General features: G+C 52.3%; 1 long non-coding RNA gene across 1 annotated transcript; it reads left to right on the top strand.

The window, feature by feature from the left end:
• Positions 1-16,881: 16,881 nt before the first annotated feature.
• On the top strand, positions 16,882-25,318 carry LOC119806707. The gene is made up of 3 exons (XR_005284258.1): positions 16,882-17,184; positions 18,711-18,762; positions 25,209-25,318. It is a non-coding gene; the product is annotated as an uncharacterized LOC119806707 (long non-coding RNA).
• Positions 25,319-25,949: the final 631 nt, after the last annotated feature.

Genomic DNA, 25,949 nt, shown 5'->3' on the forward strand with positions numbered 1-25,949 from the left:
TTATTATTTATTTATTTTTTGAGGTGGGGTCTATCTACAGAGCCCTTGTTATGCTGCAACTCCCTATGTCGGTCAGATCCAACTAAGGACACATACCATCCCATCAGGCCTTCACTTCTTGTTTTGTGAGACATGGTTGCAATTCAGGCTGGTGTGGAATTTTTATCCAGGTCAGGCTGGCCTTGTCCCTTCAATCATGCGTTGATCTCCCAGATGCGGGGATTTCACGTGTGCACCACCATGCCTGCTTCCACTTTCTTGGTGGACAGAGGGACAATCAGCAAAAACTGGACACACAGGATATAGTCCCCCCTTTTCGGAGGTAGCAATTACTAAAGAATCCTTATACGGGTCATAAGGTAGAATCAAATGTCTCCTGTAGCAATTCCGGTCCCATGAGACAGGTCCGTAAAATGTGTGATGGCCACAATACCTGCCTGACACCGGTTTGGGTCAGATGGCAGCTCTACCCTCTGTGGAGACTTGACCTTCAGCTGATCCAACTCCTCCTCTGCCCTGTACACCTGTGCTGTGTTTCTTAAAGTCACTCACTGAGCCCATACTGCCCCCGCCTGACTTAGATGGCCATTGGGAGTCAGGGCCGACCAAGGAAGCATGAGTTGCCAGGGTGGGCCTCACTCAGTCTGATGGCGTCCTCATTGCCAGAGATGAGGGCATGTAGACAACAGTCACTATAAGCTATTGCCACTAGGTACCAGAGACTCTATAGGTGTGTCCTTAGACTCCAGCACCTCAGGGGTGTGGTCTCTAAGCAGGTCTCCTGTCCAGGACACAGATCTCGGTCCCTCTAACATGCTGAGTGCAGGCAGCCATTCACTGTAGAGGCAAGTGACTGAGACAGAGGACTCTCAAACCACCTACCCTGGGGGACCCATCTGGCTCTTGGCTGGAGCTCCCCTTGTGTGCTTGCCATCATGGGTGTCTCAAGGGCACCCCAGAACTTTATCTTCCCATGTCTGTCTTGGTCTTCCAAGTAATGCACAATAGAGTTGGCTGTCCCTGTTGCTGGAAGCTGTGGTAGGGTGTCCCTCAGTTTACCTGCCCTTTAAGGTCTGATCCCTATAGGGATCCCCAGCCCTATCCCATAGCTACAGACTCCCCAAGACGAGGGACATATGACCACTTTCCAGGCAGCTCAACACCACAGATAATGGCTTCAGTTCTGTGTAATCAGCACATAGAAATGCCTCCCCCTGTCCCAGGGGCACATCAGGTGGGTAGTCATGCACCCCTATGTAGGCTACCACAGAGTCTCACCTTTCCAGAGCCCCAGCCTTTAGGGGAGAATTTGTGCCTTCCAGGCTTGTGTCCTTCCGGGGCCAGGTGGCCATCCCACTAATCTGAAGGATGGAGGGGGTCACGGTTCACAGGCTGTGATCCCTGCAGGGTTCCTGGGTGGCTCTTAGTGGTGTCCAACTCCCAAGGCTCCAGAGGTTCCTAGTGGCCTGACATGGGGGCAGTGGAGAGAACCTTAGGTGCCAGTCTCTTGGGAAGAGTGGGTCTCTAATGGCAGAAGGCCCCTGTTGCCACTAATAAACTGCCAATAGGAAGCAGCATTGGGCCATACTAGAGGATGCAGTCTAGGGCACAAATCTATAAAATTACCACCCCCAGCACGACACCTTCTGGCATAGACAGTAAGGCTCCTCAAACCACATGGTAATCCAGAGATCATGCAGAGCAGCCAGGTCAACTAAGCACCAAGCTTTGTTCTGTGGAACATGGCCATCGTCAGCCATGACTTATGAACCACAGAATTCTTCCCCAAAGCAAATACTATCAGTGATGCAGGGTACAGCTTGTCTGTGTGTTGGTGAGCCATGACTATAGTGCTCTGGTCCTAGGACAAGCATGGGGAGAGCTGGGCAGTGACGAGGTACAAGGGAGGATTCAGAGGAGGCAAAGGGAGAAGGGGAAGAGGTGAGCTTGGATGCTGGCCCTGACAGGGCCCTTCTATGATCACATCTGATGTCATCTCTTGCTTCAAATCATCCAGCTAAAAAATGGACAGTAATACTGGCTGGCCCTGCGGCGTGTGACTGTCTCTCCTGCTTTAGGCACGTAAGTGGCCAAGCAAGGCCAGTCTCACTCCTGCTCCTCTCAGTCGCTCCCCTCTTGACAGGGACGCGTCTCTGGAGCTGGGGCAGGTGGGTCAGGGCCTTGAGGAGGGAATCAGTGTGAGCAGAAGGATTGTTGCCCCAGAGGGAGACGGCACTACGGGCAGTCTCTCTGATCAAAGTTGTGAGAGCAACTTCCTGTTCAGTGGAACACTGAAACTTGCTTCAGGCAAGATTTGGTCGAGCTAGGTAAGTTTTAGGAACTGGCCTGGCCTAGAAGGAAGAAGAGTTCAGGGAGCGAGCTTAGCAGGGTCATGTTGAATGCTGGCACAGAGGGCAGCTGAGATGGACTGTCCTCTAGGATGATACCCCAACAGTGATATGGCTGAACCCCGTGTCTGGCATGTGTGAGACCAGGTCCCACCCATAGATGGGAAAGGAAGTGTGACCACTAGCTCCTAAAAGCCCTGAGGAGAATGCCTATAAAGGGATAGGTTGGTATGGCTATATACCACTTAAGTTCGGCCCTTCAGCTTCTGTGAGTCATCTGGTTTTCCTGTGTGGGAAGTGGGCTGTGTCCAGACTGGCAAGGTAACTCACATGGAGCTTCTGAAGGAGCAGGTGGGGTAAGGGTGACTGGGCATGTCCCAACATAGGTCATCAGATGGCCTGTGGTAGCCCTGGGTAGGAGAAAACAACCCATATCCCCCAGCCTGCTTGTGAAACCCGGGCCTCAGCTCCTGGTGCCCGTGGCTTTCTCTGCCTAGCCAGGACCAAGCCTCCCTGTAGCCAAGATGGCTTACCCTTGCTTCGCCCAGCCAGCCCGGTGGATGGTGCCCTGTCATTTAAGGGGAGGGGCTCTCTGCTTCCCGGTGGTCTGGTAGCAGGGAGCCCCCATGTGGCCTCCCCACACTGCCGAGGGCCCTCTGCGGGGAGCAGCGTCACCAGACTGCTGTAAGTTCCTTACCTTCTCCAATGCGATAAGTCCTCTGATTGCTGCATTAGGGGCAGAACTGCAGGGTTATAAATTACAGGACAAGCTCAAGAGCCTGTCTCTCCAGGGCCAGTGGGAGAAGTTAATTATTTTTATGGGCCCAGATAGGGCATGGGCAATCCGAATGCCCCAGCCCTGTTCCCCCTTTCAGGGGTACCTGGCCCGGGCTTCCCAAGGTGGCCCTGCAGCAGCAGCCAGCCCCTCACTCCTCCTGCTGAAGTGTCAGTTAATAGGAACGTGGATTTGCTATTATCCCTGCCCTGGGAGGAGTGGGTTGAGCTCGGTGCTGAGTGGCCGGTGGGGCCATCAGTAACCCTGAAGGATATTCAGCAATCTTTTTCTCCCCCAATTGCCCACCGCAGCCTATATTACAAATACATAAATCATAATGTTTCAACAAAAGCAAAATTTAATTTTCTCCTTTCAGCCGTTATCTGGGCCGGGTGGTATATGGCAGGCTGCGCCCGGCTCATTTATTACACGCGCTGAATGGGTAATGGCAGGCCCGTCGATTGCAGCTAGCTTTGTTAGGGCCTCTGAATGTGCCGCGCAGCCGTGGAGGCCCAATCTCCCCGCATCTGTAATAGATACACAGGCTTCTATTATTCCTTGCCAGAGCAAAATTAAATAGTTGTGTGTGCGCTGGGGTGGGGGCCAGGGCAGGGAAGGCAGAAGGCCATCCCGGGGGGGGGGGGGTTCAGCAGCCTTGGCCACGCCCCCTCACTAGTTCCACAAATGCGGGGGCTCTCCTTGCCCACCAGCAACAGCGCCAGGGGTGTGCAGCCAACGTCTCCAGTTACAGCTACAATTAGAGGTGATCTTAGGTGGGTGTCAGGAACCCTATCTCCTCGGTCACTTGGCTTCCCACATGGACAAGCCGTGACAAACTCACTTTTGAGATCCAGAAACTGATGCCTGTGAGATTGTAGTTGCCCATGCCAGCTTAGGACCCCAGAGCCTGAGGCCACTCTGCAGCTTCTGCCCACTTCTAGCTAACTAGGTCCCTGGGCCAGTGTGAGACAGGAGTTCATGCTGTGTTTGCAAAGAGGAGTATGACCTTCCCTTACATCTGCCATTAGCCCAGTTGGAGCATGGTTCTACTGTGTCCCACTATGATCTCCCCTTACTTCTGCCATCAGCCCAGCATGGAGCGTGGTTCTACTGTGTCCCGCCAAGGTGTACCTGGCCCGAGGACCCTGGAGAATTCTGTTAATGGTGCTGAGTGTGTGACCTCTTCACCTTCCCAGGTGTGCAGAATTGAGGATGTTGGATTGGAATCTCACAGTGCCACCCCAGCTCCAGAGTGCAGCCAAGCAGGAGAAGTTGTTCCAACACAGCCAACACAGTCAGCTGTTCGGTCTCTGTGGGCATGTCTCAGATATACTGGGACAAAATGGACATGGGACAGGTAACAGAGTGGGCTGTCTTCATCTGACCTCTGATTCACTCTCTTATCAGGGATGACTCTTCAGATGCTCTTCGGTCTGCCTGGCACTGTCCCACGGAGCACCCAACTCACCTCAGCTCCTGACATGGGCACTGCAACCAGCAGGGTTCCAGGGACTCTGTATCCCCATGCCCTGGGGACACAGATATCTGTGCCATACTGAAGCCCCACTGTCTGTCACAGCACAGTGTTCCATTCTCCAGCTTGTGGCTGTCCATTCACCTGAGTCTGTTGATAGGGACTGAGTCCCTCAGCCCCCACTGGGCCTCTGTTCTCACAGGAAATGACTGAGGACCTGCTGGTGCCCAGGACTCAGCCTCCATTCGGAGGAGCTGAGGGGATGCTGCAGTTCCAAGTCCCAGGTGGCTTGCATCCTGGAATCTCAGCTAGGAGCAAAAAGGGAATGAAGAAAGGACAGACATATGGACACACATACGGTGAAACTGGGGTCAGGTGGTATGGTAGTTTGAATGTAATTGGCCCCCATAAGCTCATATGGAATGGTACTAGTAGGTGGTGTGGCTTTGTTGGAGAAAATGTGTCACTGTGGAGGTGGGCTTCGAGGTACCATATATGCTCAAGCCACGCCCAGTGTCTCAGTTCACTTCCTGTTGCCTGCAGGATCAAGATGTAGTTCCTTCACTCCCAGCTCCTTCTCCAGCACCATGTCTTCTTGTACACCACCATGTTCCACCATGATGATAATGGACTGAGCCTCTGAAACTGCAAGCCACCCAATTAAATGTTCTCCTTTAGAAGAATTGCCATGATCATGGTGTCTCTTCACAGCAATAGAAACCCTAACTAAGACAGACTGGTTTCTCAGATGTTAACAGTAAGGCCTTAACCTGGTCCCTTACAGTGTTTGAGTGCACGGTGGGAGGGGTTAGCTGGTCTGGGTTGGGTCTCTGTGGGCGAGTAGTCTAAGACTATGAGCATCCAGGAGAAAGCCAAATTGCTACTGTTTGCACACACCAATCAACCATCCATAAACCCTCATGCTTGGACTCCTCATACTTGGGCCTGGCGCATACAGATAATGACTTTGCCAATTTCCAAAGGGCCAGTTGGTCTTGGAGTCCTCAGCAGGGCTATGTCGGGGCTTCCTCTGCTTCCTACAGTCGGTCAAGCTGTCTGCCTCCTCCCCTCCCACGCCCAAGTCCTTTGGCAAAAGTTTCCCAAGCATGACTGAATTCCATGGACAGACTCGGGGGATAAGAGGCCCAAACCATGTGCTGAGGCAAGGCCAGGCCCAGGACCGACTTTGGAGAGCCCATGGGTTTGTCAACAGCCTGTGTGTATGGCATGAGAAGAGACAGCTCAAAGGTGCGGTCATAGTGTTAACTGCGCCTCAGGAGGCAGGAGCCTCCCTTCTGAAAGGATTACAAGAGCTTTGGCTTGAACCTGGCAATCACATGGAGATGCAGAATAGCCACTGGATTTGTGATAGGCGTCCACAGAGAATGCAGGGTGGGGACAGAAGAGGGGCATTGCCTCTTGGATGGCACCTAGGGCTCCACATCCAATGTGTGACATAGAAGGGCTGAGGTGTCACCCTGAGCGTTCCACTCTCAAGGAGGTGTGGGGACAAGGAGACTCAGCATAGGAATCAGATGCAGTAAAGGTGGAAGTCATGGGGCAAATCACTGGGAGTCAAAGCAAAGTGTGTCAGGATGGGAGGGGCTTCCAGGGCTGAGACCTGGACCATTGGGTGTGAACCCAGGAGGCCTGTGACTCCTGAGCAGTGGTGATGCTGGTGGAACAGTAGGGAAGAGACGGACAGGAGCAACATCATAAGGTACCCAATGGGGACCAAAGACTAGACTATTCTGCTGCTGAGATAACGAGAAAAGACGCCCACACCGTGAAGACAGGGAGCATCTGGCAAGGAAGGTCTTGAGGCACAAACAAACTCAAAATTTATCCAAGAAGAAATGAAAACAATGAGTTATCCTAGAGCTGTTAAATCAAATCCAAAACTAAATCATGTCTCAAAATATAACCCAAGACTAAATAGTTTTTATTACATCTATTTATTGTGTATACGCGTGCACACGTAGAAGAGAATATCAAGAAAGAACTAGAAAGCAAAGCAGGATGAACATTAAATTCCGCAGATTCGTGGTGGTCATCTGGGACATGTGGCACGACGTAAGCAAGCGATGGGCCTTGGCAGTCCCTGTCTTACGACCTTGCCATCCACCCCACACGGCTTCTCTCCTGGCTGGCTCATGTCTCTGTCAGCAGCTTTACTCAGCAGTCACTCTGTGTTTCTGACATCTACAGCTTGTTGTGGTCTCCACTGCATCTTGAAATTCTCCCGTATAATTTCAGGGGTTGGTGGCAGTAGAGCTTGTTCCAGGAGAGGGAGCTTCCACTGGGGAGGAGGGGCTCTCCAGAAGGAGGAAGGCTGGTGTGCTGAAAACTTTTGTCTCACCAGGACCCCGCCCCCATTTGTGGTGGCTTGCCACTCTCTGAAGGACTCACAAACACACCTAGAGGTGTGTCCCGAGGTGATTCGAATCCAGTCAAGTTGACAACCAAGATTAGGTATGCCAAGGGCTATCAGATGGGAACCCAGCTCTCTTCCCCACGAGAGGAGCCTGAAGTGTGTGGATACATCTCTCTGGCCCCATATGAAGCTCCTTCTTACCCAGTCTGTGTACACCATGTGATTATCCCGCAGGAGCCCAGCCGTGGCTTGCTGTGACAGTCCTCAGGGTACAGCATGCCCTGACTGAGTCCTGCCCATGAAAGCCAAGTCAAACATTCCACATACACACACAGACACACTTCCTCTCTCTTACACACACATGCCCATGTAGCCTGGGCTTCTCTACTTTTCTGAAAGCTGGGTTCTTAGGACTGGACATTTTGGAAGTCTTATAAGCAAGTCAGACAGATCCCCCCATAATCTACACCTAACTTCAGGCCCACACCTCAGCCCATGGCGGCTGTGAGGTAGCTGCAGCCCCTTATATGAATGCACTGGAGGGAGGCCACCATTCCCCATGTGTGTGTGTTAATGAGCTTTCTACACAGGAGGATGCCATGCTCACACACTGAACTCACAGGGACTGGGCCAGACTAATTCACACAGACACAGGGCCAGACATATCTTCCCATTACCAGGCAGCTATAGGTCATCATGTGGGGACCCAGGCCCATGACACTGCTGCTACATTGTCCCCATGAACAAATGTCAACCTGACAGTTTCTGGTAGCTATGTTCCCCACCTTCTCACCCTAGTCCCACACCAGCCCCCCCCCCCGATCCAGAGCTGTGCTCAGGTGAGCTTGGGGTCCTTGGAGACCCCAGATAGAAATCCTGAGCTCAGTGGGCTGGAGGCCAGAGGAGGCGGCCACAGTTTAAGCAAGACCTACTTACTTCATGGCCAGAAAGCAAGAGAGGAATGGAAGGAACTAGAATCCTAAATCCCCTTCAAGGTCCCGATGACCTAAAGACCATGCAGCAGCCCCTACTCTTAAAGGCTTCGGCACTCACAAGAGCACTATCAGTCAGGGACTAAGCCTTCAGGGCATGCACCCTTGAGAGACACCTGAGAATCTGCACCAAGCGAAGTTCATGATCCCAGACCCCAGGCATGCACAGAGACCACATCATATACTCAGGCCCAGGAAGGACATTGAAGGGAGCCTTGCATGTGCTTCTATTCTCTACCAGGCTACTGCCACCCTTAAGGAAAGTAGTCCCTAAAGATCAGCTGCAGAGTTCTCTACAGGGTGAGATTCTGCAGCCAGCCCTCCCTTCGGTGCCACCTGCCTGGACCTCAGGAGTGTGTTCCAGGAACACCAGTTTATTTGCCTTAAAAAGGCCTAGCAGCTCTCATGATGTCACTTGTGGTGCTGCTGCTTCTGTGGGGCCACAGATGCTCAGCACGGATGCTCTTGGGACAGAGCCAGCAATCACAGCCAAGGTGAGCTCCCCAGGGGTGGGCAGCCCTGGGGAGACAAAGGCTGCCCCAGGCGGGGATGGTCATCAAGCGCTAAGAAAAGGCGTACTGCTGCCCAAGCTTCTAATTTGTGACTAATTTGTTGCACAATGAGGTTGCAATTTTCTAATTGTGATTGCCATTTTAATTTTACTCATGGCTGTGCACCCAACAATGTATAGTCTAGTAATTAAAATTAATTGTACCTTCACCTGCATATTTCTATTAGGCTGTTAAATTTAGTCTGTAAGCTCAACGATTTTGCTCCCTGAAAGATGCTGAATTCATTTCCCTAAGTCTGCTCTGCCATACTTAGTGACCCTGGCTCTGCAGCGGCCTTGCTCTCTGATATCCCACCACTGCAGCTCTGGTGGCTAGGGAGCTGAGGCCCAGGGTTCCCAAAGTTTCATTCATTTCATCACTAATGAGTTATTAGGTCCCCAAGTCAGAGCTGGGATCTCATGAATAACCTCGGATCAAGCAATGGGCTTTTTCGCCAAATTAAGCCCCTGAATTACTCCTGCAGTTGTTGGAAACCATTTCCCCAACATGGTATCCTGGTGTCCTTCTGTGGAAAGGTGGAGGTTAAAAGCAAGGGTTCCCTAGGCCCTTGCTCAGAGTCCACATGGCAGGACCTGAGACTCAGGCACAACCATCAACCTGAGAGCATCTTAGATGACATTCCATGTTATTTAAGTCCCTAGATTAAGGAAATTGCCTCGGCTGTGGAGGGAGTCCCAGGATTCCATGGGCTCTGTAGTGGCTGCAAGAATTAGATTTTGTGACCCCATTTTGTCTGTGATGGGAGCAGACATGGTGGCTCTACTCATGAGGGGAATAACCAGACAGCAGAAGCTTCTGGGACCCAGGGCCATGAAAACTTGCCTCAAGCAGCAGAAGGGTGTTTAGGGATGACTCCTTTGGACCAGAAACAGTGAGTGACCTAGCGCATTGGCAAAGGGCATCCTCAGGCAATGAGGGAACAATGGGTTTTTGACCAACCTGGAGAAGGCAGAAGATATAGACCTAAGTTCTTTAAACTTCTTCCCCAAGGAACAACACATAGCAAAAAGACAGAAGCCTAGAAGGCATGTCAGGAGAAACCCATACCCTGCCTCCCTGAATCCCACCCTAACCCTTAGATGGCCCTAGTGGAACTAACGTTGTTCCTGTGACCAGCTGTGGGATAGTCGGCTGAGGAGGAGTGAGGTAGAGAGTCTCCTGAGCTGTGTTGATCTTGATGACTCCTTCAAGCATTTCTAGGTCCCCAAACACCCAACACCACTTTGGAGTCTTGAATTTCTCTCTGATGGACAGAATGTGGCCAGGGGTACCTGAGAGTAAAGGGTGGTAACTCTGGGGAATCCAGCAGGGTCTCTAGGATGTCTTCCCATAGCCCACACACCCCATACAGATAGCCCCTGGTTAGAGCCCCTGTGAAGATAGTTTCACAGACCCCTCAAGAGAGCTTGGATAGGCTGGGCTCAGAGCATCACAGCTGCACAGGGAAATGTTGTCCCACAGGGGATAGGGCTGGTGCTCTGTGCCACCTGACAAGGGTGACCTAAACTTTATCATTTCCAAGAACCTGGAGAAGAAACAAAGACAAGTGGTGGTAGAAGCAGGTAAGACATCAAGAGAGGTACCCTTAGGACCTTAGGACCTGGCCATGCTCAGAGTGAGTCTGTCATTCACAGGGTCAGGATGAGCATCTGGAAAAGAAGGGCAGGTGGCAAGGCATGGAACAAGTCATTAAAGGATCATTTGTGCCCTCTGGGCTGAAAGTTTCCAGTGTGGCTAAGCCAAAAATGTCTGTTCAGTTCTTTCTTGAACTAGACCATAAGAGGACCAGGAAAAGACAGCTATGACTTCTCTCTAGGAAAAAGTGGCTTCTTATGGCACAGAAAGTATTGGCCTTCGGTATTTCCTTAGGAAACTTGGGAATATGTGCTTTCCTACTTACCCACCAGCCTGTCCCTCCATCACCCTACGCATTCGTCCATCCTTCTACCATCTACCTGCCCACCCATCCCTCCATCACCCTACCCATTTGTCCATCCTTCTACCCATCTACTCACCCACCCACTTATCAGTCCATCTATATACTTATCCATCTACCCACATGCCCATCATCAAATCATCGATCATTCATTTACCCAGTTATCAACTCACCCATTCCTCTCCCATCCCTTCTTTAGCCATTATCCACCAACACATCCACTCATCCACCACGTGAGCCATCATTTTATTTATCTACCCTCAATCTCTCCACCATCTGCCTGTTCATCTATCAGTCATTCATCTAGCCATCCACGCATCTATACATCCTCTATAAACCCTTCTCTCTATTCATCCATTGATCCATCCATTATCCAAAATCCATCCATCTCTCTACCCTCTCTGTCCATCCACCCACCCATTCATTCATCCACCCATCTATCATTCATCTACCCATTCATCAATATAGCCATCATCATCCATCATCCATTTGTCCTTCTATCAATCTGCCATTCATCCATCATTCTTCTACCTATGCATTCGTCTACCCATCTATCATACATGCCGTCATCTATCCATTCATTCACACATGCACTCACTAACCCATACTGACTCAGCAGGTATACATAAAGTGGATAGATGGATGATGAATATATGGGTGGATGATGTATATATGGATGGATAGATGATGTATATATGGATGGATAGATGATGTATATATGGATGGATAGATGATGTATATATGGATGGATAGATGATGTATATATGGATGGATAGATGATGTATATATGGATGGATAGATGATGTATATATGGATGGATAGATGATGTATATATGGATGGATAGATGATGTATATATGGTGGATAGATGATGTATATATGGATGGATAGATGATGTATATATGGATGGATAGATGATGTATATATGGATGGATAGATGATGTATATATGGACGGATAGATGATGTATATATGGATGGATAGATGATGTATATATGGGTGGATAGATGATGTATATATGGATGGATAGATGATGTATATATGATGGATGGATGCTGTATATATGGATGGATAGATGAATGGATGGATGATGTATATGTGGGTGGATAGATGAATGGATGGATACTGTATATATGGATGGATGTATCCATCCTTCTTCCCATCTATTCATCTACCTATACATAATCCATCCATTCATCTATCCACCATCCATCCATTCTTTTACCCATCTACCATCCGTCCATCTTTCCATCCATCCATCATGGCTCAGTGGTTAAAAGTGTACACTGTTCTTGCAAAGGACCCAAGTTCAGTTTCCAGCACCCATTTTGGGCAGCTAAAAACTACCTGTAACTCCAGCTCCAAGGGATCTGATGCTTCTGGCTTCTGCAGGCATCTGCACTCATGTGCACACACTCATACACAAGTATAGAAACTAAAATTAATAAAAATAACTAATTAAAATAATAAAAATAACTTTTAAAAAATTCCTAAAACACATAGTTTTTTGTTTGTTTTGTTTTGTTTTGGTTTGGTTTTTCAAGACAGGGTTTCTCTCTGTAGCTTTGGAGCCTGTCCTGGAACTAACTCTTGTAGACCAGACTGGCCTTGAACTCACAGAGATCTGCCTGCCTCTGCCTCCTGAGTGCTGGGATTAAATGCGTGTGCTACCACTTCCCGGCCTGACACACAGTTTTTTGGCCAGTGCACGCTGTGGGAGCCCTGGTATAGACTGCAAGAACACCAGAGGAGTGGCATCCTAGTAGGGATATGGGGTATGGGATGACATAGAGCATACACTGGAGTGTCATGAAAGCAGCCTGGAGGCCAGGTGACCAGAGGATGACATAGTGTGATGTGTCACACTCTGCCCTGCATCTCTAGCTGATTTGTGTCCAGAGTAGCAGTAAAGGAGGGGCCTTCAGAAGGGAGGTCACAGAGGGCCGGCCCTGACTCCAAAATTAGCAGGGCAAGGCTAGTCAGTGGAATAGGCCAATCAGGGCTGTCCAGGGCCTGGAGTTCCAGTGCAGACTGCTCACAATCAATACTATACTTTCACCCCCATGAGAGCCCTTCCAGGGTGGGCCCAGAATCTCCTGAGGTCAGGAAGCCTGGCACAGACCAGAAGGATCCTTGTTGGCCTTGCCTCACCTCTACCCAGCCCCCCACAAAGGTGGTTACTCACAAGATTCCTTACCTCCTATGTGCCCGTCTCTGGCCTGGCTGATGTGGGATTTCCTTCTGTATATGTGTTGCTTTTATTAGTTAATGAATAAAGAAACTGCTTTGGCCTGTGATAGGGCAGAATAGAGCTAGGCGGGAAAGCTAAACTGAATGCTGGGAGACAGAAGGCAGAGTCAGAGAGATGCCATGTAGCCTCTGGAGGAGACAGATGCCAGAACTTTGGGAACTTTTCCCGGTAAGCCACAGCCATGTGGCGATACACAGGTTAATAGAAATGGGTTAATTTAAGATATAAGAACTAGCTAAAAATAAGCTTAAGCTATTAGTCAAACAGTATTGCAAATAATATAGTTTCTGTGTGATTATTCCAGGTCTGCGTGACTGGGAATGAACAGGCAGCCTCTGCCAACACCTGACAGCCAGCCCCAGAACAACTACTCCATCCTCTTCCAAGATCAGCCATTCTGGGCTGGGGCAGAGGCCTCAGCATCCAGTAGGTACTAGATCTAGCTAAGTATCTGCCCTGTGCCTATTAGCCTAGCATTGGACCAGGCGGGGCTGAGACAGCAGGAACCCTCTCTGTCTAGGGGTCTAGCAGGTACAAAATGATAAATGCCTTAGGAGGTGTCTATAGCTCCAATGTATAGATGCAGTCAAAGGCTCGGATGTAAGGATGGACAGGGCCATAAGCTTAAACAGAGGGATCAGGAGACGCCTCCTCAGCCAGACCAGGTGGAAGAAGGACCTGAGAGAGAGGGAGTTAGGGATTCCTGGGTTAGGGCCTGTTGCACCCAGACACACACCAGGCCAGGTATGCCATCAGGGGGAGCTGGGGAGCAGAGCAGAGCATCAGGGGGAGCTGGGGAGCAGAGCAGGGAATTGGGGCATGAGATGTTGGCTGTTGATAGAATCTATGCAGACACCTAGGGGAGAAGAGCACAGCTGGTCAGGCCTGGGCTTCTGAGTAGGGCTCTGTTACCTCCCTGGCAAGGGAAGAGGGGATAGTAACATAGAGAAGGCAGTTCTGTAGAGGCATGAGAGGGGCTGCTGCCCACAAGTGGAGGGTCCCAGGATTCCCAGTTGAGGGAATTTTGTAGGGCAAACCTTAGGGTCCATCGAGAGCACGTGGCCTTTATAGTCCCCAAGCGTGGGATGCAGCAGGGCAGCATTGTACTGAGCATCTGGGGTTGTGCCCGCTGTTCTGACGCGCACAGGGCCAGCACCTGAGTCACGTGCCTCACCCCAGCGCCCATACTCCTCCTCAGCGAGGCGGCAGACACAGAACCGTGAGGACAGGGTGTGGTGGGATGCTGACGCCCATCCGGGATAACAGGAGAGCTGATGCTGGCAGTGCGTTTATCTTCTCCAAATTACAATCTGCGGCACAGTGGTTAAGATTGAGGCCACCGCGGTTCAGTGCAGCATGACCGCCAATTTTGATAAAAGCGTTTTAAGAGTGGTGAGACGGAGATAAATTGCCCGGCTGCAGCGCACCCTCGGGTGAGAGCCTCACAGGCAGCCATGGACACCAGGTCGCCCCCTCCAGCCAGCGTTCTCGCCAATGATGTCTTGTGACGTTAGGTCAGCCTGGGCAGGGGTGAGCCCCTTCCCAGAGGCTCTCAGTCAGCCTGGAGTAAGTCGAAAGCCTGGACTGGGGGCTCTGGGGAGCCTGCTTGGTCTGCCAGCCACCGAGACCCTATAGTTCCAGTGCAGGCCGATCCCCATCTCACCGTGACCACAGGCCACATGTTTCCGGTTGCTATGAGTAAATGAATGCTTATCCGTGTGGGTGTGTGGACACCTGCTGGACACCTGTAGGCTCCAAAACTTTGTGGCTTCCTCCACTCAACAGCCTGAGCTCTCTTAGATAGTGGCCAGGGTCTTAGCTTTGGAGGTGGCAGACAGGCCCACAGTGAGGCATGCCCAGCCTTCCAGGTTTAGGTAGAAGAGTCCGGGCTCCTCCTCTGCATCCCAGGTCTGCCAACCCCATAGTGGGACAGGTGGGAGGGGCCATACCTCATGTGGAGTCAGAGATCCCATGAGTAGCTCTGCTAGGGACCTTGGCATCCTTCCTGGCCCCTGCTCATGGAGACCCAGCGAGGATGTCCCTCCTCATTATACCATTTGGCCTGTCTTTTAAGGCTAGCATCAAAGTCCCCCCCCTCTGTGGTACTCTTCACACAGGCCTCTCCCTCTTGTCTACCCCCTGACATTTAGGCAAGCCCCACTGCTCCTCACTCCCCTGCACTGTCTTTGGGGCCCTCTCCATCCTCAACCCTCCCAGAAGCAGGGAGTCTAACAAGCAGGGAGGATGGTCAAAGGGGCGTTTGGGGGTCACTAGCTCCAGGTCAGTAGGAAGCAAAAGGGGAGGTGGGGGGGTCTTAGATATTGCGGCAGTCTTAGAAGACTATGAAAGAGGCAAGCCAACGGGTACCTGCTTGGCTAGCGACATGGCTGACAGTTTCTGCTTTCTTCTACAGAGTTGCAAATGGCAGGAGACACCCAACTTTGCAGCAAGCGATGCCTCTCTGGTCGTCTCCTCCCCTGAGCAGCGTGAAATTGATATTTAAAACTAATTGTATGGACCCCTGGAGGCAGCCAAGCCAGGTGGTAGCCCGATTGTGGCCACGCTCATTCCATCTTGCCTTGGGCTCTGTTCGTGACCCTGGTGGGAGATTAGGGCCAAGGATGAGGGCCTTATCTCTCGTGGCAGCCCCACCTCCACCTGCCAGCAGAGCCCCACCCCCGCTGCCCGCGGCCACTGAACTGCCCCCTTCTCGGAGAGTGCCACTCCGATCTCATAACATCCAATTACTGTCCCTACTGCTGTCTGGAGCGTAGATCAAATCGCTCTGCTGCAGAGAGGAGCCCCAAACAGGTCAATCTCGGTCGGTTAGACACGGTGTCCAGCTTGCGGCCGCATGCAGCCCACTTCAGGAGCCAAGCGGGTCATAACAGCCAATATACTCTCCCCATGATGCTGGGCTCCAGCTGCCTTCAAGCCAGAAAACGGGACGGGACCTCGATTGGGCGTGCAAACACAAAAGGGCTGTGACCTCTGGGAAGGTAACCAGCAATGCCCTCTACTGGCCACCCACAGCACTAGCAGTTGGCACTCCGGTCTCTGGGTGTTCCTTCAGAATCCGCGTCCCCTGGAACCTGTGGAAACAGGGTCTTTACAGACATCCTCAGTTAAGATGAAGCTACAGTGGCCAGGGCGGCCCTAGCCACTGGCCGCCTCCCCTGGGAGAACACAAAGACAAACAGATTGCAGTAACGCCACTACCGGTCAGGGTGACATCAACCCCTCTCACCATCTCTTACCACCCTCGCCAGTGCCATCACAGTCACCACCACCACCACTATAATCACCACCGCTCTCCTCACTCCTCTTGTGACACCACCACCATCACTATGACCACTGTTATCTTTACAGTCACCGCCCCCCCCCACATCATTACTTCATCATCCCCATTATCACCAACATCATTCCCACCACTGTCGTGATCTCACCATCACCGCTATTACCACGGAGACCATTATCCGTCTCTCAGGAAACTCTTTAATCTTCACCGCAATCAACATCACTATTGCCAACATCACCATCATCTTCCAAAACCAATTTCTAGCTGTCAAAGGTCAAAGTCACTAGGTGGCTAGCCCAAGGCCACCCAGCTGATTGTGGAGGATCAGGGTCTTACCACTCCATGTCTGTTGACCTGACTTCCAGTCCCCCACAGAAGTGGCCCCTAAGTGGCTCTTACCCCCTCCTGCTGCAGACATGATTTTCTGGCTGGTGCCCATATTTTGCTTGCAGCTCCCGAGGCTCTCACTCCACAGTCATGCCCCATCTCTCTAAGGCCAGAGAATCCTTTTCCATAATACCCAATAAATAACCTGGATTTAATTGAATTAATATCGACAGCATGTAATTGCTCCTTGTTGCTCAAGCCTGCTGAGGAGGGGCGTAAGGGGGGTGGAGCGGGGAGGTTATTGCTTTAAAAAATGCCCTCGGCCCCGAGCAGCATTTTGGCCTTATTATTATAGTAATAATGAGGCAGCTGATTTGATCTCTCCTTGCACAATAGCGCAGCACAGCCCCGCTAAATAAACAGCCAAAGTCCTTTGTCCCTGTGGGCTGTTTCTGGGTAATTAAAATCAATAGGGTCTTCCTCTAAGCCCTCCGTGGCCTCATCAAGGCTCAGAGCTTGGGCCTGCCAGGTGAAAGACAAGCAAATGAACTCGCAGCCCTGCAGACAGAAGAGCTGCCCACAGTACGGTTTTTCCAGCTGGTGGCAGCCTCTTAGAGGCCTTCCCTGGCCCAGGGAGTTTTCTGTCACAGTCCCTAACGTTAGGGGTGGGTGCGAATTCTAGAGAGCTGGCCTGAAGTCGTGTCTCGGGCCATTCTGGCCACCATCTGGGAAACATGCTTCTTCCACCCTGCATGCCTTCCCCATGGATGCTCCTCTCTCCAGCCTTGTCCCTGGTTCAAGGAGGGCTGGTAGGAATCTCAGGTTGACTGTCTTAGCAGGTAAGCATCCAGTGGCCCCCAAATGCCAGGCTCTGACCAAAGCCCCAAGGAGTCCCCCTCTTGGGAGGAAGGGAGGCTGATCTGGCACACATGAAGCAAATGCCCGTTGCTGGCTCCACACGAAGCAAGAGCTGGTGTGAGGAACTGGGAAGCCGCAGCACAGGGCAGGTGACTGGCGGGAGGCTGTGGAGGTGGATAGTTGGGATCTGGAAACCTTAAAGGCAGCAACAGTGGGAAACATGAGCAAGGCAGTGGCATAGAGTATGTGGACAGAGGGTGGCTACCCACTGAGGGGCAGCAGGGGAGGCAGCATGGCATGTGCCAGGTGCAGAGGTCTGCCGGACATTCCAGGGGTCTGTGTGGCTATGCTCAGGAGAGAGAGCTTTGCACAGTACACACTGTGCACACAGCCTCACACCTTCCTCCTAGCCTTGCTGAATCATGTTCCCCCTTCTGCCGCCAGCTGTGGGTCCTTCCTGGTGTGAGGCAGGAAGCCCAGCCTCCTGCTCCTTGACCTTCCTCCTGTTGCTGGTGGTGACTGTCAGGGACAGGCGCTGCCTCCTGGCTAGGCATCACAGAACTCCCTGTCTCAGTTCCCTGCGTCTGCATTTAGCGTGTCAGTGGCTATTACTCCCTGGTCCAACCTGGGAGCAATTAGGTTCCTCCAAGCAGGAAATGGATATTCGCTGTGGCAGAGTGGGAATGGCAGGTTTCTTTGGTCACCAGCTGGTCCTGCAGGCTGCAGTCTCTCAGGAGGTGCATTTCCTCCCCGACCCCCAGGCTAAGGGCAGATTCAGTTTGCTTGTGGCTTGATTGGCAGCTGACTGCTGTCTATTGGCTCCCCCTGCCCTGTGAAGCCTTCAGGCTCCCCCTGCCCTGTGAAGCCTTCAGGTCTGGCTGGCTCTAGGGTCCCATCTTCTGAGTTTTCTGTGACAAGATGCCAAGAGCCCAGTACAGAACTCTGCCCCCTCTGCAGGAAGAGGGCCAGGCCTACAGGAGACCCCCAGATGTCAGCTCCGTGAGGACAGTCCACCTCAACAGCCACAGTAGCTGTTCTGGACGGTGGCCACTGAGGGACTACCCTGAAGAGACCTGGCTCACGTCAGCCCTTTCTGCTGTGTCTTAGTCCTGCAGAGTGACCAACAGGGACCCGTAAAAGGACCTGTTCTCTTTCCCCTCAGCAGCGGCCGTATCACCTTGAAGCCAAGAAGGGCTATGAAGGATCGTCTCTGGGAAGGCAGTCTGCCTACCAGCCTTCATGTCTGCCTTCCACACAGCACAGTGCTGAGTGTCTGTAGCCTGGCTGAGGCTGTGGCCTGGGCTGCTCGGTGTGAGTCCGGGGTGGGGTGACCACCCCCATAGCCTGCAGCTACAGGCAGCTCTTGGTCTGTAGATGGGAGATGGCCCAGGGAGTTCTATCCACCCAGGGCCCTTGGGGCACTGCAGAGGTGGGGACTGGGTGACTAATCCAGGCCCTCTTTTGCAATCAAGCTGGTCTTCAACTTCCCTTCCGTTGGTCTCTGCAGGTTGGGGCAAAAAGGAAGCAGGATGAGAGGTGTGCAGAGCCCAGCATGACAGGTATCCAATGCAGGGGGAGGGTGACATACTCATGCAGAGGCTCCGCTGGGGACTGTCTCACACAGCAAAGGGCCAGGGGAGAACCACGGACACAGGAGTCCAATGCTGTACCACCAGCCTTTCTGCTCTGCTCAGCAGCAGATTCTCCATGGAGATCTGGGTCCAACCCTCGGCCTTCTAGTCACACAGCCTAAGGGTTCCTCAGAGCCCATGTGGCCCTAATGGAAACCGTGAGAGAGTCTAATTCTGTTCCGAGTTTGCACTCTGCTGTGTGATCTTTTCTTAATTAAATACAACCTGAATTAAATTGCTTTCTGGGCGGAGGCAGGAACAGCGCCGGCCTGCCACAGGGATGCCTCTCCCCATCTGGGCTGGGCAGGCAGGCGGCCCTCGAAGGACAGTGATCCATGGACCAATATCCCCAGAGTCCTCGAGGCTGACCTCCCGGCAGTCATTAGCTGTGTTTTAATTAACTGTCCGCTCACCCTGTCCTGGCAGACACTAAGGAGGGAACGGATAGAACTCTGGCATCTACAGCCTCAAATCCTTCCAAAGCTCAGGCTGCAGGTACCTGCTGGACCAGCCCCCAGGGTCACTGCTCTCACTCCAAATCTGCATGACCTCCAACTGTTTGCAGACAGAAACCTCACGTCTGTACCCTGTTTCCTGGGTTTTCTGTTACCCAACAGCACCCAGGTTTGAGTCATCTCAGAGAACACCCTGACTAGAATATCCAGACCCTCTAGTGCAATGGCTCTCAACCTTCCTAACACTGAGACCTTTAATACAGATCCTCATGTTGTGCTGACCCCAACTGTAATTTTGTTACTGTTATGAACTGTAGTATAAATATCTGATATGCAGGATGTCTGAACTGTGGCCCCTGTGGGGGTCACAACCCACTGGTTCTAGGTCATATAAAGAGAGAGGAGGCCTGAGGGAGGGAAGATGGGGGTTGGTTAGTCATCCTGGGGAATTGGGCATGACTGAAGAATGGGGGAGCGAGTGACCTCAGGCTAGCCCCCAGTGCACAGAGGGCACTAACTTCCTTGGGGACTGTGGGGATGGTGAGCACTAGCCATCCCTCCCTCACCAGGCCAGACCTGCTGTGTTTCTATGAAAGAGTCTAGAGGCCAGCAGGTCAGTCAGTCACACCTTAACTGTCCCTTATGGTTCCAGAAACTTCCTTCAGCAAAGAACATCTAGATTTTAGCCTGGGCCCAGATGCAGCCAGGGACCTCAGTCCTGTCCCTTCATTCATTTTGCAAAACTTCATAGGCTCTTTCTACTGGGCCTCATCCCCACCCCTCTGTGCTGGGCCTCACCCCTGCCCCTCTGTGCTGGGCCTCACCCCTGCCCCTTTGTGCTGGGCCTCACCCCTGCCCCTCTGTACTGGGCCTCATCCCTACCACTCTGGCATCCCAAGAGGCCTGGGAAGGAGAGATATTTTGGCTCCTATGGAATTGGGGCTAGGGTGGGGCTCCTGGAGTGGTGACATTAAGCAACTTACTGGATTTATGCAGAGGCCTTGGGTAAGTAATGGGGAAGGCAAAGGGTGGGGCTGAGGCCCAGGGAGAGTCCCACTTAGAGTAATCCAATGAACTGGTCTTTGGGAGGCAGTGGGAACCTCTATTCCCCCTAAGGTCAGGGAGCACAAATAGCTGAGACCCAGTGAGATCGGCACCCAACACCCTGCCAGCGGTCACTGTCTCAGTACTCAGGTGCTTCCTAGAAAGCAAGCGTGAATCCTGTGTTTGGAGGATCCCATTCATCAGCCTACCCTTCTAATATACCTAGGGCATTCTCAGCACCCAGCATATGTGGGTGAGGAAGCGCATGTGTGTGCGCACGTGCACACACACACACACACACACACACACGCCAGCTCACACGAGCCGTGCACACACACACACACGCCAGCTCACACGAGCCGTGCACACCGTTTGGTGCACAAGCTCCACAGCACACACACACTCTTGCACTGGCCTACACAAGTGGAGCGTTATCAAATGCCAAGGAGAGCCTCTGATGGGCAAGAACACCCTAGAAATCCTCCCTGGACACCAGGCTTTCTGAGAAGGTTTCAGGTGACAACCGAGCTAGCTGCTCATTCCCCAACCCTCCACGCTATCCAGTCACCAAGGAAAAGCCAACCTGGGGAATGATGAGATAATTCTCATATTTCGTCCAAATGTCACCTTGGCCCTTGGTGGGAAACTGGTTGGAGATCTCCTCTGGCTTTTCCCCTTGCACAGAACCCCAGCTACAAGCAGGTGCAGATCCCAGACAGGAGCTTCCTTGGCTGCCTTGCTCAGGACTAAATGCCCCCTTTGATGTTGATTGCATTGTCCTGAGGTCAGCTGGGTATGTCTGAAGGGTCCGGGTAGGACTTCTAACCCCAGTGGAGCTGAGCGTGGGTCTTGATCCCCTGGAGGACCTGGACTTTGGGAACTATAGAGCCAGCCCAGGCCACAGGCATGACCTAATGCTCCTCTCCCAGCTCAGGCCCAGGGTTGATAGGGCCAGCACGCAGCGTGAGTGACTTGTCCCTGCAGGGCCTAGTGAGAGCTTCTGCTACTGTCTGCTATGTGCACCAGAACCACACACTGGCCACCCCTTCCCCAGGAGACTCAGGTGATACCTAAAAGAAGCATCCTGAGAGAGTAGATACCAATATGGCCCCAACTGTAAGCAGTACCTGGAGTCCTAAGCAGTAACTTCTCCCCCAGATAGAAGCCAGGGAGTGAATGAATCTCCCAAATATTCCCCCCAGAACCTCCTGGACACAAAGCAAAGCTAGGCTACCCAGAGAGCACCCCAACAGAGCAGGACCTAGAGATGGCTGGGAAGGGGAGAGCCTCTCAATATGGAGACATAGAAGCAGGAGGGAGGCGGGGGATGTGCGGCCAGCCTTCAGAGAAGCTGACCCGTGCTGTGAACATGTCGGTATGACTTCCTGAGTCGAGTCCTCTGGTGAGCAATCAGAGCCCCTGCCAAGGTTCAGGAGCGGGCGCCACAGCGGCCAGAGGGGGAGGCCTCCGCCTTCATGCTTTATCCTCTGACAGTATCCATCTTTCCAAATTGATTTTTGATATCCATAGTGACCTGGAAGGGAGACACGGCGATAACTCTCAGAAAGTGGAAAACAATATTATCGCCACAAATATGAATTACTGGCCGCCAGGTTAAATCTACTGTGCGATGAATTATGTGACCCTGCACTCCTATAACTCTCAGGGATTTTATAGAGTCGTGAGAGGCCTGAGGACGCTGACAAGCACTTAACAGCCAGAACCGGTCCCCAACAACTCCTGGGGCCATTTGATTTAGCCATCGGGCACTGCAGGCCACTGTCTGCCTCAGAAGCAGAGCCGATGGTTGGATGTTCTTGTACATCTGGGACTGGGGACACTCAGAAGTGCTCCCAAGTGGGAACAGAACTGGTACTGGACTGTCTTCCAGAGCTTTGCCTCCAGGGGGTCCCAGAGCTTCACTGGCACTAGGAGCCTTTGAAGGAAAAAGCTGTGTGTCCCTTGGGGACATTCAGAGATCCTAGTTAGCTAGAGGGAAACCAACCCAGAGTCATAGCAGAGACCGAAAGCCAAGCTGTTGGCAAGATCAGCCTGGTCTAGTTTGGAGTGCTCACCATATGGTGCTGGGTGGGAGCTTGGCAAGTGGCACCTTAAACAGCCATGCAAGTGGGTCCCCAGGATGTGCAGAGCAACAAGGGAGCCCTGAAATCTTCAGGGATGTCAGCACTGAGTCCCGTATCCAAGGCTGCCCACTGCAAGTCAAAAGAACAGAGGCAGAGAGAGGAATCAGGGAAGGGGAGCAGCAACCTCGACGCCAGCAGCAGGAGCCTGGCAGCCTCTGTCCCAGGACCGGTGAGAAAAGGACTTACAGATGCGAGTTCCAGGTCTCAGGTGCCATACCCCCCCAAGTGTGGGTGTAGTACTTCTAGGACTCAGATAGTAGACATTGGGGCAGAGCAGAGGGACAGCAAGGAGTCTGAAGGCCGAATTGAGTTGAAACCATTGTGGTCCAAGAGTAGTGACCACATCCTAGATGGCTGAGCAGTGGGCCATCCTCCCTCTGAGAACAGTCAAGAATCCTAAGTCTGGACAGCTGGCTGCTGTGCTGGGGCCAAGGCGAGGGGAAGCAGCTAGGCTGGAGCATAGCTAGGAGCCAGGGCTGGGATACCACTGCCTGGTCAAGGTCCCATGCTGATTGGGCTCCCAAAAAGGCAGCAGTGACCCCTAGCATGCTCCCATGTGTGACGGTCACTTGGCATCTCTGGATGCCTGTCCCAAGCATGCTCTGAGCTCCAAGTCCCTGCCAATTGAGAGTGAGCTTAGTCCCATTCCAAAGACAGGAAAGAGCTGATCAGTTGGGGACACTCTTTGAGGGTAAGTGGAGCAGGTCCAGGGGAAGAAGTCCCTGTTAGTACTGTCCTCTCCAGCCAGGTCCCCAGGCTCCTGAAGGACAACACCCTGCCTGGGCATCAGGAGAGAAGTCCCTGGTGCAGACAAGGCCACGCCCCCACACTAGTGGGTGAGCTGTCCGACTGGCAGGGAACCCCAGTCCCAGGACCAGAGCCTGGCACTTCCTGTGCCGTGAAGGCTAGTTTTGCACAAAATGACTGGACTGCGGTTTCTGTTCACCCATGGCATCTGCAGCTTTCCCGACACTGAGATGTGGGTGATTCTCCAGGCTTCACTTCCTCCTCAGAATACCCAGGGGTCTTCCCCAAGTCACTGGGCTTTGTGCCAGCAGTACCCATTGTGTTGGCGCTGTAAGGCCCAGAGGTTAGGGTGGACTAACTCTTTCCCTTGCTCCTCGTGCCTGGAAGGAGGGATTTCCGGCCTGACAGCCGCAGAAGGAGGCACTGTGTCTGGTGGTTGACTATCTCCCACAGTGTGGGACAGTAACAACACAAATGTCATTTAATTTACATGACAAAGTGCTGCCATTATTGCAAGCTGACAGAATAAAGCTCGGGGCAATTTCTGAAAATTATTTAAACAATGTAATGAGTTAAATGTCAGTGCTGGCTAATTATGTTTATGCTAATTGTTAATTAGCCCTATAATGGAGACAGTCTTAATTAACAATAGTTATGAGAGTGGGAGGTGGGCTCCCTGGGGTGGGACCAGGCCCGTCCTTCTGACAGCTCTGAGAGCCAGGATGTCCTGGATGGGGTGGGTGGGGGAGTAGGGGAGTGTTGGGGGCGGAGGAGTCACCCCAGGCAGGTGGGGACAGTGCCCACCACATCCGCTTTCCCCAGCAGGAAGTCCCCCATAGTGCACTGAGATGACCTAAACATTGTCCCTGTCTACGCTGCCTGCCACGTCATCCCTCCCCACTACCACAGGATGGGGAACAAGTAAACCCAGCAGCCATATGACTGATCGGACTCTGTAGAAGCACCTCTGGGAGCTAGAGTGAGGACCATCCTGGTGAGATCACTGTGGGGAGGAGGGGCACACATTATTTCCTCCACCAAGAAAGGATGCTTAGTTCTGTTCCCAAGACAAGTAACAGCTGACCAGCCAGGAGCAGTCATCCAGGGCATGGTAGGGGCAGTGGGGCAGGAACCTTTGTCTTCTGGTAGCACCCTTCAGCTTCTTCTGTTATCTCACTTTCTGGGAGCCCTGTCGTTACTGGGGCTGGGTTCAGCATCGCTGCCCCATGCGCAGATCTGTCAGCTGTGAATGCCCTCACACCGAGGGATCCCAGTGCAACCCGAGGTGCTGGCCTGGGCTGCAGTGGCCAAACCTTTGATATGGACAGGAGCGGAGCACGCAGGTGATCCTGCAGACTGGGGCCAAGAGGTCAGGAGCATCAGGAGGACTAGCGTGCTCCAAAGGCAATACAGGGGTGCGCTCAGGTGTGCGCAAAGACAGACAGCATTGAAGGGAGGCCCCAGGCTTTAGCCTACTGCCCGTCGCTGTGTTCCGGCACCTTCCCAATCACACCGAAGGGTGTATCCAAGAAGTTCAGAAATGTCATTGGGCATGGAGGCCTGGGAGGGTGCCACACATAGGTCAGAGGGTATGTATACTGGGCCCTACTTCTGAGATCAACCTGAGGCTCCACTCCAGTCTAGTCATGGAAGTGAGGTGGGTTCTGCAGGTCACTGGAAGGTAGGGTGAGTGTCCAGCCAAAGGCCCTGAGGACCTGACTGTACCTTTCTGTTATTGTTCTTGGGTTCTGAAGCCATCAAAGGCTCCCCAGAGGTAGGGCATCCTTCTCTGTTCGCAACATTGCTGCCCATCTGCACGTTGTTCTGTTTGTGTCCTCTGAACTTGGTTCTAGGCACAGGGACCCTTCTCAGACTATAATCACCCAAGCCCCTGCCTCTGCCATGACATCTGTATAGGGCTCTGTTGGGATGGAAGAAGCCTCTTAAGATCACTGCCCTAATCCGAGTTCTCACCTTCTCTCAGCTCTACAGATCACACTGTTCCCATGTCCCCAGAGAGGTGTCCACTATGCCAAATGATTCCTGAGAGTCTGAGTTAGATGTCCTTCACAGAACAACAAAGGGATGGCCAGGAGCTGGGTAAATATGAGATTTCTCTCTCTCTCTCTCTCTCTCTCTCTCTCTCTCTCCTTCCTTCCTTCTTTCCTCCCTCCCTCCCTTCTTTCTTTCTTCTTTCCTTTCTTTCTTTCTTTCTTTCTTCTTTCCTTCCTTCCTTCCTTCCTTCCTTTCTTTCTTTCTTTCTCTCTCTCTTTCTCGCTCTCTTTCTTTCCTTCCTTCCTTCCTTCCTTCCTCTCTCCCTCCCTTCTTTCTTTTTTCTTTCCTTTCTTTTTTTTGTGAGACAGGGTTTCTCTGTGTATCCCAAGCTGTCTTTGAACTCCCTCTCTCATTCTGTAGAGCAGGCTGGCCTTGAACTCACAGAGATCCGCCTGCCTCTGCCTTCTGAGTGCTGGGATTAAAGGCGTGCGCCACCGCCGCCTGGTCAAATGTGAGATCTTAAGTGAGGTTTACAGAATAGTGAGAACTCCATGCCTAACAGTGCTGTCTCCCAGTGAGTGTGAGGATCTTGTTTTCTTATTAAAGGTGTTTCCTCAGAGCCAGAGGTTCAGGAATGTTTGTTTCTGCACAATAAAGATGTGGGTGAGCATCTCCTCCAAGCCTCTGTTAGCCTAGCTCCAGCACTATGGACCAGGAGAGCATCTCCTCC

The sequence above is a fragment of the Arvicola amphibius genome, chromosome 1 (assembly GCF_903992535.2).
Source record: "Arvicola amphibius chromosome 1, mArvAmp1.2, whole genome shotgun sequence".
In the NCBI taxonomy this organism is placed as follows: Eukaryota; Metazoa; Chordata; class Mammalia; order Rodentia; family Cricetidae; genus Arvicola; species Arvicola amphibius.